The 13,280-nt window shown below is 39.4% G+C and overlaps 1 long non-coding RNA gene across 2 annotated transcripts in view; it reads right to left on the bottom strand.

Annotated features, from left to right (window-relative positions):
• LOC119496449 overlaps positions 1 to 13,280 on the bottom strand; it is a 128,686-nt gene that overhangs the window by 24,410 nt on the left and 90,996 nt on the right. The window contains exon 4 of one of the 2 annotated variants that reach the window (XR_005208713.1): positions 9,939 to 10,051. The exons of the other annotated variant lie outside the window; for it this stretch is intronic. This is a non-coding gene — a long non-coding RNA (uncharacterized LOC119496449). The remainder of the gene's footprint in view (positions 1 to 9,938; positions 10,052 to 13,280) is intronic. 2 annotated transcript variants of the gene reach the window in all.

Raw genomic sequence — 13,280 nt, forward strand, 5'->3', positions numbered from 1 at the left:
GCGGTATTTGACGAGTTGGGAGTAAGAACAGGTTGACATAATGTACTTTATACTATACGTTGTAACAAGTTAGATTCTTGCTACAGCTGATATAGTTTGGTTAGGAGGCCAGTTTTCATTAGCAAATAACATTTTCTTTATGTGTATTTTTCCCTCAACTGGAGGTGGTTGAGCCTCATCTGGCCGCACTTTTACCAACAAAAAGCATTTGTAGATGGCCACAGAGGGCAGCGGCGTGCACAGAGTCTCTAAGGAGCAGGGCAAAAAAATTACTGAATGAATGAAAACTGATGAATATTAGTTATTCTGTATTCTTTTATGATAATTAAAAGTAAAATTAAAATTATTTACCATAAAAATTATGTTGCAGTGTATATAATTTGTTATTTTCATTCTTTAAAAGTCACCAGAACTAGCAGGAAATAGAGTCTCTGAAACTGAAATTTTCCTGGAGGAGGACCAAATCCCTCGCTTTGGTTTAGAAATCCTCACTATTTTTGAGGTCTTAAGGTTGGCAAGAATGGCGTTAGGACTTTTGTCATGGGGAATACACATTACAGTATATGTCATTTTGTACTAATCAGCATTATTGAAAATGTATACATTATAAAAAAATTAAAAAAACAAGGTGAGGGGGGAACTATAAATGTAATTGTCTTTCCTCTGCAAATGAGTTTTGACAGAATTTCATAACAAGAACTTAGCTGTGTGCTCCTCATCTGTTTGTTTACATAGACTATATCTTACAAGAAAATATAGATACGCTTTAAACAACACAATGTTAAATACTGCTACACATGAGCTTCTACACATGCATGCATGTAAAGTGTCATGTTTGCTAACAGGCCTCTGGTTAAGTAGAAAGCAAAGCAGCCAAGAAAATGTTTTATATTTGTGTGATTGCAATTAACTCAACAACTGAAATGGCCATTCAAAGTGTAGCTACTTACTTTTCACTGGTGAAAGTGGATTAACAAGGTTTTGTATGTGAAAGCTACACCGAATAGTTCGAATAGTTTTGAATCTCCATTTATAACGTTGACATTTGATTTCTAAATTAACATTGGATAGCTTTTTAATATATATATTTTTTTTGCATGTCCCTTTGCCTGTCTCTTGTCTGCTCTGCTCCGTGTATGAGTGTGTGGAGAGGCTAAGTCCCGCACTCAGTGAAACACAAGACCAGAGGATATTAATAATCGTGTGAAGCTTTAGCAGCGGTGCTCTTAAGAAATGAATCTAACACTGATTAGTATCATACTATTTGTAGAATTAGATTCCAGTGACTGCGTAGGATTGTTGCCAACTTGTATGATCTAAACATTTCCAATAACTCCATAATGCTGTAAAGTCCAAGAGTCAAAATTAATAAAAAAAAAAAAAGAGATGTAATCATTTCCAAAATTCATGTTTTTATCTAACAAAATATTCTGCTTCAGTCCATATTTGTTGGCGTTTAGCCTTTCCAAAACAGCATTTTCACTGCGGTCAAAACCAGTTTGCTCTCCCACTCACTGTACACAAAGGGAGACACACACTGAAGAGTTATACTCATTAAAGAAAGTTGATTTAATAAAAAAATAAAAAAATACTTATTCAATCTGATGACAACTGTTTTCCAAATTGAGGATTTTGTTTGAGGATTTTTAAATATTTTTTAAGGCTGATGGCTGTCACAAAATATGACAACAGACATTCAAAGCTTCATTTGAAGACCTCAATAGAAGGTAGGTAGGTAGTAGGAGACAAAACAAATGTTTTCTTACCCCACGTAAGATCATAAAGCCTTGAATATAAAATGACTCATTGAAATCGGTTGAGAAATGTAGACGTTATTGTGCTTTTGTCTCGCCGAGTATGTGGCGGCGACGTTGACGTATCGCAGTAACAGGTGGATAAACCTCTGGGGGCAAGTGGCCATATTTCTGGGGTTCCGGTGTAGCAGGCGAATATCCGGGCCAAGAGTTCCTTTTCCGTGCGCTGCTCATTGTTTACAGTCTGATTAGCAACTTGAGACACGAGACTGAAGTTGTTGTTGAAGTTGGAGTTGAGAGACGACATGTACGACTGGATTGTTTCACAAGTAGCTCCTTTACAAGAATTTGAAACTAATTAAAAGCTAAATCATCGTCAGACGATAGCCGGCGGGTTCCCAGATTGCATTCTGGCCAATGCCTTCCGCCTCTTTTGCTCTCCACACGGACTGTCTACCTGCATTCGCCCAAAGCCTGCTCAACAGGATTAGTCAATACTACTCTACAAACGTAAAACCAGAACGCTTCCAATACCAAAATCTCTTCCTATTTCCTACAGATTACTCTTCACCAGACTTTCAGCGCTTCTTTTAATAAAAGAGAAAATGTGTTTTTGAACAAACAGAGCTTATTTTCTTTGTTTATCAAAAAAACCAAAAGAGTCATTAATAAATGAAGGTGTGTTTCATGATGCAGCAATTTTCACATGTTGAATTATTTGGACACAATCTGTCTGTAACAAGACAAGCCTGCAGTCGACAGGAAAAGACGAAAGTTGAAAAAAAAAATAAAAGTGCATTTAAAACAACAAATTGACTTAAGCCTTCACAAGTGAAACACATGTTTTAAATAATTTAACTAAAGCAAAACATTTTTTTTGTTAATTTCGGGCTAATTATAGCCGTGCTAGTAGAGAGAGTTGGTAATTTAAGCTCTTGGGCTCCGCTTGTCACAACGACTCCTTGAAGCTTCAGTGACTGCCACAAATAATGTGTGCACTTACTTAATAAAAATTAGCCTCGCAATCAGGCGAGTTCAAAGGGAATTCTGTGTGGCGGTGGATTAGGCGGGCGACATTACACGATAATGGCTGTGGATTGTTTGTTGCAAAGGAGCACCAGCCCAAATCACACTGGTCAAATTACAGCCTGTTTTATGTTGTTCAGATGACAGCAATGGGGAAATAAAGGGATCATGAACAAATCTATGCTGCTTTAGCTCCATGGGTGAGACCCAGGCAGTATTCATGGCTGCACACTGTGAGCTAAAGGAGCCTAAATAACTGGCAGAAAAGGGTATTTAATGAGCCAACATCAAGGCCCTCATAGGCGGTGAAGGCAACATTATCAAGAGGATGCAGGTGAGTACAAGTGGATACAAGCATGGGATGTTTGGATAGAAGACACCATGTTCCGCATTTATCTCTACGAATTTGATGGGAAATGACTCAGACCTAGCATGACGCTGCTGATCAATGAGGATGCGGCGTATCTTGTGTCTGTCTTATAAGCAACACATTTATGCATGGAGCAAATTCACCCTCCGGCAGAATTAAGCAAAACCTGGACTGGTGAAATCACAATGTGTCGTTTTTAAAGAGACTCCTCTGCAAACAGCAACACATTTCAAAAGACTCACGCTTCACACGTTTGGCAAGACGTTGTTGAACCTAAAGAGCCGAATGATCCTAATGTAAAGCACGATTGTTATGACTGTTGATAAAGTACAAACAGAATCCTGTCACTTCATTTAGGAGGAAACACGAGTTGTTTCAACAAACTACAGCTAATTGCTCTTTGCATTTGTAGAGACTCGACTTACACTGTCTATACAATCTATTGCAGTAAAAGCGTCTGTAATCGATATTTGTGTAATAATGATAGATCAAATGAGAGGCTGTTCTCATTCACAGTCCATACATATATCTACGAAAAGTAATGCACTGCACATGCACATGCCGTGCCATTGTTCCGACGGCCCATTATTCCAAAACCCTAATAAGTCCGAAAAATGTCCCATTGGACCAAAAGCCCCACAATACGATACATATATTGCTATTTATTACCTTTTTTATACTGCAAATTATGCAGTTTGCCAACATCTGTTTTATCTGTTTTCACTCTGTTCATCTCAGAGTTTTCATTCACATATCTTGAGGTCAGAGGTCAAGGGACCCCTTTGAAAATGGCCATGCCAGTTTTTCCAAAATCTACCGTAACTTTGGAGCATTCTTTCCGACAAGCTAGCATGACATGGTTGGTACTAATGGATTCCTTAGGTATTTAGCTATTTTCAGCAAAAAAAAAGCTCCCTAACCCCACTGTACACTACCTGCTCAACAACAAACAGCAGACAGACACAGTTAGAGACTAGCTGGTGATAGTGGAGCATTTAGCGGCTAAAGAGAGAGATACAAAGGGCACAATACCTCCTGCATCGGCACTGAACATTGGTATCATATGTAAATTTCTAGGTCCAATATGATAGTAATTCATACGGATACTGGGCTGAGACTTTCTGTCACATGAATGAACAAAATTGTATTTTATTGTATATTTTTTCTCTTTTATCTAGTTTAAAGTCGTTGGTATGAACATTCATATGGAGGTTTATAAATACAGTGTTTTTCGTAGCTAACTTGTGTCTTTTTGTGTGAATAATGCACGTTTTTTTTATAAATTGCTGCTGCAACACTGCAATTTCTCCTTTGGGGATCAAGTAAGTAAGTAAGTAAGTGAGTAAATTACAAACTGTAAATTGCATATATGAAAGCAACCTTGAAAAAAGTAAGTAAGTAAGTCAGTAAGTCAGTCAGTCTCTCCATCTATGTCTCTATCTAAAATCCAATCTTTACCTACAGTTAGCTTTATGTAGCTTGATTTTCAGTGATGACCATTTGTTTTTTAAATCAATTAACTTACCAACAGACAGCAAAACAGTCACTGATTTTATTGACTCATACTGATTCCATTTCCTGTGTGAGGACTGAGTTTGAATGTGAAAAATCTTAAATCACACAATCCTATCCATGACCCTGTAATAAGACACGACCCAATCTTCTATTAAGCAACCAAACACATTTTCAACCTTGTGGAGGAATGTGAAAAGTTAAAGCAATCTAATCTAATAAAACTGTGATAAGGAATGGGCAGAGCAAGAGCAGAAACCGGTCCATAAAAGCCACAACCACAGACACACCAGACAACAACAACAACAAACAGGGACCTAATGAAAATCCTACAGTAACAAAGATGATATCCCTCTTGGCAAAGCCTCCGGGTGCTGATAAACTAAAACAGTGTTGATGGGCAACACTCCCAGCAGTTATCAACAAAACTGAAAAATCATATCAAATGTTTCCTGGCAACAAGAAGTCCCTCAGTGGTAAAAGCAACAGTCTTGAGGCAACTCCAAGGACGCTGTTGCTCATCATATCAACCAAAATGTAGCGTTTTTGTTTATCTCTGCTGTATGACTTTTCTTTGAAGTGGTTCAAGAATAACTCAAGTTATACCTACATTTTATTTTTGACAGGTCCAGTCTTTTCTCTTGGAGCATCTGCACTGACAGTGTGTGGCAGCTGTTAGTCTGATTGGACATTCAAAGTGTTTCATTTACAGTTTTGCATGCCATGTTGCGAAACTGATTTAGACACGTTTCCATGTTGATACATCTCTACTTAACTGCACATATTGTTGATTTGCCTTTCAATTTAAGAGAGATGTTGAGAGAGAAAGAGACAGTAAATGAGAGACATGAATATTCAGGCAGGTACATTGATACGTAGACGCTAAAGATAAACCCAAATGCACATTTAAAGGTGACTCCAGCTGCGTCCTTTTCTGGGTTTTTCAAAAGGAAACGCCCACTCAGCCGTGAGCAAAAAGCAGTGACGTAGGTTACCACAGTTACTGTAGCTAATCAATAAGGTTATGAATAATGTGAACACTAGCACTGGCTGAGTCAACATTGGCTGTGCTAAATTTGGGAATAACTTAAAGGGTTAGTTCAGATTTCAGAAGTGAGATTATGAGGTACTTTCTCCCAGTTTGGAGAAGCAGACATGAGTACCGATGTGGACGCCACGTCAGTTCGGATTCGAATGTCTCACAATAACACAAACAAACTAACCGATCAAGGTTAGCGGTAGACCAGCGACTTCCGTGTTCTGCGAGGTAGAATTACTGTTTTTGTCAAAGGAGTCTGGTGGCTTTGAAGAGAGTGATATAACGGCTTCAGTTTCCCGTTTGAAAGGGCTGTCTGATGGCGAGGTAAAGCAGGTAGGGGTTGGAAAAAGCCTTCATCCACAGTGGTAAACACACATACAGTTAAGTATGGAAACCTCTTTGGGTTTCACACCTTGCCAGGTAAAGCAGAGCTAGACATCACAGCTAAAGCTGCATGCTAACTCTTACATTGCGGTAACGTGCGGTCAAGCCGGCCGTCACTCACATCTCTGTGGTCAAATCAGCCGACGCTACAACTGTAGAACACCCATACACTGACATTTATGTTAAATGAATTCAAACGACCCAAATGGAGCTGACCATGGATGGATAAAGAGAACGGAGCTGACGGGAGAGCTAGAGACCACCTTGGAGAAGTTAGTGGAAGTATACACGTGTGACTACATCTGGTTAAAAAAATAAGGTGTTAACAAAGTGAACTGTATATACAAAATATATATATGGAAATAAGATATCACTAATTTGTGAGGAAATGTCTTTATTTTTTTTTATTTTTAGGTTGTTGGAAAAAAAAAATAATAATAATTCCTGACAATGACTGATATATTCGACTTCAGGACATCTCTGACTACATACATGCTGAAAGTTAAACATTTTTACTGTATGAATTTAGATATTTCAAAATTAAAAGTCCCTAGAAGTGTATGATTCACTTTTTTCCCCATGGTCTAGTGTTAAAGAAGTTAACAAAAATCCCAATAAATCGTAATATCAAATTGCAATACTGGTAGAATGGCAATACTTAAAATCGCAATACGATATTCGACATATCGAATCAGCACAGCTTTACCTTGCCATCAGACAGACCTTTCCGATGGGGAACTGAAGCAGATATCTATGCTCTCTTCAAAGCCACCAGACTCTATTGACGAAAACAGTCATTTTAAAAAAAACACAGACGTTTGTTGGTGTTATTATGTGACTTTCGGATCCGAACTAACGAGGCGTCCACATCAGTACATTGCTGGGCTTCCTCGCCGGTGCTCTTGTCGCATCTCCAAACTGAGAGCGTGCAGCCCGCCTTCTAAGTTACTGTAGGTAATACAGTGAGTATGGATAAGGATATATTATGTATACTGTGATAGATAGATAGATAGATAGATAGATAGATAGGAAACGAGCAGCTCTGCAGACTTGAATCTTAAGTGCAGAAGCAGACGATCTATCTTCCGCTATGACACATTTACTGCAAATGGTGATGCAATCAGCTCTTGTGGTTTAAAGCTAAAGATAAACCAGGTCAACTGAATATTCCTTGTGGCTTGTGGTAAGGCTTTGACTTATACATTATATAGTCAGAGTGTGCCCTGTCTGCATGCACTGCAGTCTGCTGCATTTCTTTGTCCCCCCCAGAGTTGCTCCCAACTTGCCCTTTTTACCTCGCGCCACGTTCGCAGCTGCAGGTGGCGTTTCCGTACAATATTTAACAGATTCACACATGCCTTCGCCTCCCCCTGCACCCTCCACCCCGCCATCCCAGCGGGTCCCTGCATGGCGTTTGAGCTCTGAACAGCATTACCATCAGTCCAGTGTAAATAACATGAAGTGGCAACTCATAAATAGTTAATGATGCAAAAAATCCATGAAGTCACTCCCCCGGCTCTCTGAACGCTGCGCTGCTGCCGGTTGCTACGTTTCCTGGAGGGTCTTGTGGGGCGCCCAGTGTTGGTTTGAATCATTGCCGGTGCCGTGACGAATTCACAGAGCGATTAGTAACAGGTGGTAAAACGCCACAGCAGGTTATTCAAGGCAGGCTGATATCACAAAGCTAAAGGTAATTATAAATGTTTGCACTGCATGTCAATAGAAGTAGACATGAACATAAGACCTCAGCAGCCAAAAAAAAGCGATGAGCACTTTGTTGTTATGCTCAAAGGAGCTCACTGCGCTGGACAAACTACAGGCCTGCATGTCTAGAAATGGAGCACAGTGGGGGATTTTGAATGGGATCCACTTCTGCTACTTTTTGAATAATGCAAGTCCTCAGTTCCACTTTGTTATTAAATGACCTCTCCGTCTCTTCCAACAGTATGAAGGATTTTAAGGGCCAAAACTAAATATATAATAACATAAATAATCACATAAATAAATGCTTAAATGAATAATAAATATATAATTTAATGCTGTATATTTATTTATTCATTTGTGTATTAATATGTATTTACTTATTCATATAATTATTTAGATATTTATAATTGTATTCATATATGCTGTCATTTATCTAGAGTGTAACGTGCTGCAGAAAAATAAATAAATCTGTCAACTTCAACCATCAAAAGTCAGGGGGCGGGTTAATGCCTCTGAGTGGTGAATGAACAGTATTACAGACCGCGTGCCTCGCAGGAAGACCCGCCCCTACTCTGCCTCTGATTGGCTATAGGACCCTTCAAGGTGTTTCAGTCGTCTGCTCAATGCTAACGCTGGCCTAGCTATGATACTAACCGCCGCTTCAAACTAGACAGGTCCGAGAGGAGAGCGACTCAGCCACGGCAGCTCACGTTTTTGTTCCGGTAGTCCGAAGGTAGGCTACTCCAAGATACATGACACCAAAGCACCACAGAAACAGGCAAACAACTGTAATTTTTTTTTTTTTTTTTACAATTTTCATATGCTATTTAATCATTAAATTCATTTCTGAGAATTTTTGAGGCGAGAAAATCAACTGTGTAGATTTTGAATATTGGAAGTTTTACGAAAATTGATGCCGAATCGACAATTTGCTCCAACGTTTCCAGAGTTGAGAAGCTCAACAAAGTGGCACGAAAGCAAGTTAGCGCCTGCGGGGGTCGCACAGCGCATAAATACGCTGTATTTAATCCTGTTTTACAGGTGAGGTCTCTGAGGCCACAAACAGAACTAATGCGTCATTTGTAGCGGATTTAAAACTGCTATCAGTTAAAATCATGTTTAAAGACAAATCTCATGAAAAATCTAGGAAAAATCATGAAGTATCAAGGTGTTCAAAACAATGTTAAATACATTTCTCATTTGATTGTTTTTGACTATATCATGTCGTATACAACATTATCTTGATACATAATTATAAACTGAACCTTTATAAAGGATTTTATTCTTATCACTTATAGTTTCTATGTTTTGCTATTTCATATATATAAAAAAGAAAAGGAGACTATTTGAGTAATATTTTTAATTGTTGGTTTCTTTTGACATTCATCCTTCTTTTCCTCACTTCAAGTTACTTTTTAGTAGCTCATTAACTTTAGCCAAATAAAAACGTATCTTTATGCTTCACGATCTGATATTAAAAACTGTAGCAGGAACACATGTTAAATATGATACAATCCAAAGACAATAGCCCTGTCATAAAAACTACTAAATCATAAATATGACCTTTGTCAAGCTTGCAGCATCAGAGAAAGAGATTTAATTCTGGGGAATTGTTGTAACAGCGCATTGTACTATAGTATTAAGGTGTTTCTATTATTGTGTCCACCCCCAGTACTTTACTTCGAACATCAAAAATGTGTCTGTGGTGTTTGAGGGGTTTTTTTTTTCAGGGAGTGGAAGGCTGCCAGTTTGGAATCTGCAGCCAAAACCAGAAGGCGGTGTCTTGGGAACAGAATAAATAAATAAATGAATAAATAAGTGAGTAAATAAATAGATAAATTAATTAATAAATACAGGAAAGATCCGACACGACGAACCCACATCCACGCTCATCCACACCCAGACCGAGCTAGCTGGTCCCAGACTGTGTTTGAACCTGGATCTCTTCCTCTTCCTCCAGGGCCGCCACACATCCCCCTTGATGCAGCACATTAGTTTCATTGCTGAATTGGATCTCCTCATGCACGCAGCGAGTTTCCCCATCAGCTGCCTGTCTGTCAGTGTGAGGATGGTAATTCGGAAGGAGGCTGGGGAACAGCTGCTCTCGCAACAGCCAATAATAATGCAAAAAAAAGAAAAAATTACTAACCTTAAAAACCGCAGAGATGGGAGTAAATTGGGAATGTATACAGCTTTCGCGGGCCCTCTCCCGTGAATTGTCTCTTCCCTGACAAGCAGCTCATTGCATTTCCCATCATGCATCTGATCGGTCATTCAGAAACACAAAACACAAATAAGTCAAGTCGACCATCTGCTTGTTAGTGGCAACTATAAAAGTGCCTGTTTTAAAATAAACAATAAAATTACTTTGACGGGCCAGAGACCACCTGAATGAAAATCAAATATTTTGTGTTATTTAAAGTAGGTGTCTGTCAACTATAAAACAAAGCTTGTCTTTAATTTATTACAGCAACACACACAATACGTGTGTCGTCCTCATTTTCTAAATCAATAATCAGCCCAGCATGCTTCATTAACAGTGACCAATCAGAGACAAGCTGGGGATCTCATTTTACAACATGAGCATTCTGAAGACATAAACCATCTGCTACTTGTAGGAACAGAAAAATCAAATTAATCCATTCTTATCATGCATTCAGATTTTAAAGCAATTAAAGATGTTCTCCGTCTAATCGCAGACACAGAAGTAGCTTGGTAATGAGGAAGGCAAACTCTTAGGTGAACTTTCCAGGGTTCTCAACAGCGCGTTTGGAAACTTTACAAGTCTCGCACACTCCAGTGAGCCGTTAGCCTGTACAATACAGATGTTGGCAACAACAATGAATTTTTTATTAAGCATTTAATCATTGTGCAAACCCAGATTTCCCATAATAGAGGGCTCAAATTCAAAATCCTGGGATGCCAAATCATCTACAGTGTAATGTTTTCTTTTTTAATATAAGAAATAAACAGCTGCCAAACAAGCGCAACTGGTTTTAAGATTATATAAAACCCAATGATGAACTAGAATGTTGAATTTACCTTAATTAAGCTTGGGGAGTTCTGCTTGCCCAGAATGCTAATTTGAGCTCAGATGTGGCGCCGGTGCTTTGGTAACCTCAGAGGGCTCGGGCATCAAACCCATGCAACCACAGCTTATTACAGGATGATGCTGTCCAATTAAAGCTAAAGTATGGGTGGCTTTAAGACAAAACACAATATGGAGCAAAGCTTAATTCTCACACATTGACTCCTTAACCTCTATCATTAACCTACAGCACGTACACGGGACGACAGACACTCTGCTGCGAGCGTTACAGCGAATCTGTCGTTAGCAGTGGAGCTCTGGGTCATCCTTCTTTTCTTTACGTTTCGTCAGCTGCAAACAGGGAAACTTATAATAAAAATAGCCACCATATTAATTAGGGGTGGTGGTGGTGGGGAATCGATACAGCAGAGTAACGCGATATTTTGCGTGGCAATATTGTATTGATACTAGGGGTGTAAGAAAATATCGAGTATCGCGATATTATGTCTGGTGATACTGTACCGATTCTCAACAACACTATATCGATTTTTACTTAATATTACATGCAAAGATGAACTCAGTCAATACTTTATTTAATTTGCAAAGAGATGCGCCCTCTCAGTGTTTGTGCCCTCTCAAAGTAGTGCTATGATGTTGGACTGTGATTAATGTAAATGCAGATCACACTGCTCTGACTGCATAAAAAAGTAAACTTTCTTTTACTCAGATTTTTTGCATATGGTGGTGTGTTGCAATACTATGTTATAGGGGTGCTAATTTTGAAAAAAATGATTAACCGATAACCGACCCTTGTTAACCGATTATTAACCGTTAACCGACAAAATTAGAGCCTCGCATGCAGCGGTGCGCCAGCTGCAGTGTATGGAGCACAACAGACAACTGAGTCCCAAGTTCACCATCAGGAGAGCTACAGTAGCAGCCACAGTGCTGCTTGTAGTGTAGTGTACTGCCATGGTGGTCCACCAGAAGGTGCGGGACTTTGCCTCTGTAAGATCGTATCGTGACTTAAGTATCGTGATAATATCGTATCGGGGGACCTCTGCTGATTCCCACCCCTGGTATTAATAAATCTAAATCACCGTAGCCTGCATGCATGTTAAAGTTGTGACTGACGAAGACCTGCTGTCACTACAAAGTGACACTCCACCAACGTGAAGGATTTCTTTAATAAAACTCCTTCCTTGCATGTAACTCCTAAAAGGCCTTCCCACGACAGCCACAACAATCACCTGTTTCACCACAGACCAGTACAAACCATAATGATATACTGGCGGCTACAGACATGTGGATGGAGTGTGCTCACAGGCAGATTATCACTGAAAGATATGGCAGCTTTGATGGGGCAACACATCTTTTAGCTTGTAGTTTTCCTACTTAAGAACCACTTCCGTATGATTCTTTCAGTTGCGATTGGCCTTATAACTTATGTTGAACTAAACAAAATAGTCTTTTAAGGAACATTGTGCTGCTCACACGATGTATTCAGTTTCATTCTTCCTTTTACTTCCATGATTATTGTAATTATCAGGGCTATATTTCTAGTTTAGTCCCTTTCCCTTCACCCCAGCACAATTTTCATGTGCACTCACATTTGTGGCCCCAGTTGAAATTCATGAAGTCCCCCCAGTGCTGGGGTTTGCTGGGCTGGCGACCAAGCCAAGAGCGCAATGAGCTCATTGTTACGCTCCGACTGCTGCTCTCGATTTCAGAGCTATCAACAGCTGTCGATCGGAGATGTCCTGGACCCCGTCCATCAATCACAGGCCCCCATCATCAGGAGACAAAACAAATAACAGTCAGCCAAATGTACAGCCCAGAGTCAAACCGGGTGCAACCAAACACCCTGACACAAACATGACTCAACTTTAGAATAAAAACAGCGGTCTCGTGTAGTTGTCGACAGTCAAAAAAAAAAAAAGGTCAAAAGTTCAGCAGTGCGTGAAGTTTGTGTGCCGGTCCTGGTAGAGCAGCACAACAACGCTGCCAGGTTGTGAGTTTGACTCTCGCTCGCTCAGGTCACCCATGCTGAAAGAAATAAATTAACTCACTGCTCTGTAAGGCTTCAAATGTGTGTTACTACAACAACAACAAACTGAAATAAAAGCTGCAAAACGCAGCTCTGTTCATTTTGATACCTTGAGAGCGTACTATTTTCAAATGAACTCAATAAGCTCTCTAAAAACAGGTCACTCATAAGAGGATTCTGGTGCTGTAATATCAAAGGTAATACTAAAGAAACAATAATTCTGCTCAGTCACATTATGTTCTGCCAGTATGTATTACTAAACTATATTCTGTTGAAACCTGACCTAAATCTGGTTTCTTCAAATCAAACACATGGACACATATATGATACATGCGTATGCCAATCATTTCATTAAAGGTACCCTGTTGAGTTTTTGACCACTAATGTGTCACCCTATTCCACTGATGACTGACTCT

The sequence above is a fragment of the Sebastes umbrosus genome, chromosome 11 (genome assembly GCF_015220745.1).
Source record: "Sebastes umbrosus isolate fSebUmb1 chromosome 11, fSebUmb1.pri, whole genome shotgun sequence".
Lineage (NCBI taxonomy): Eukaryota > Metazoa > Chordata > Actinopteri > Perciformes > Sebastidae > Sebastes > Sebastes umbrosus.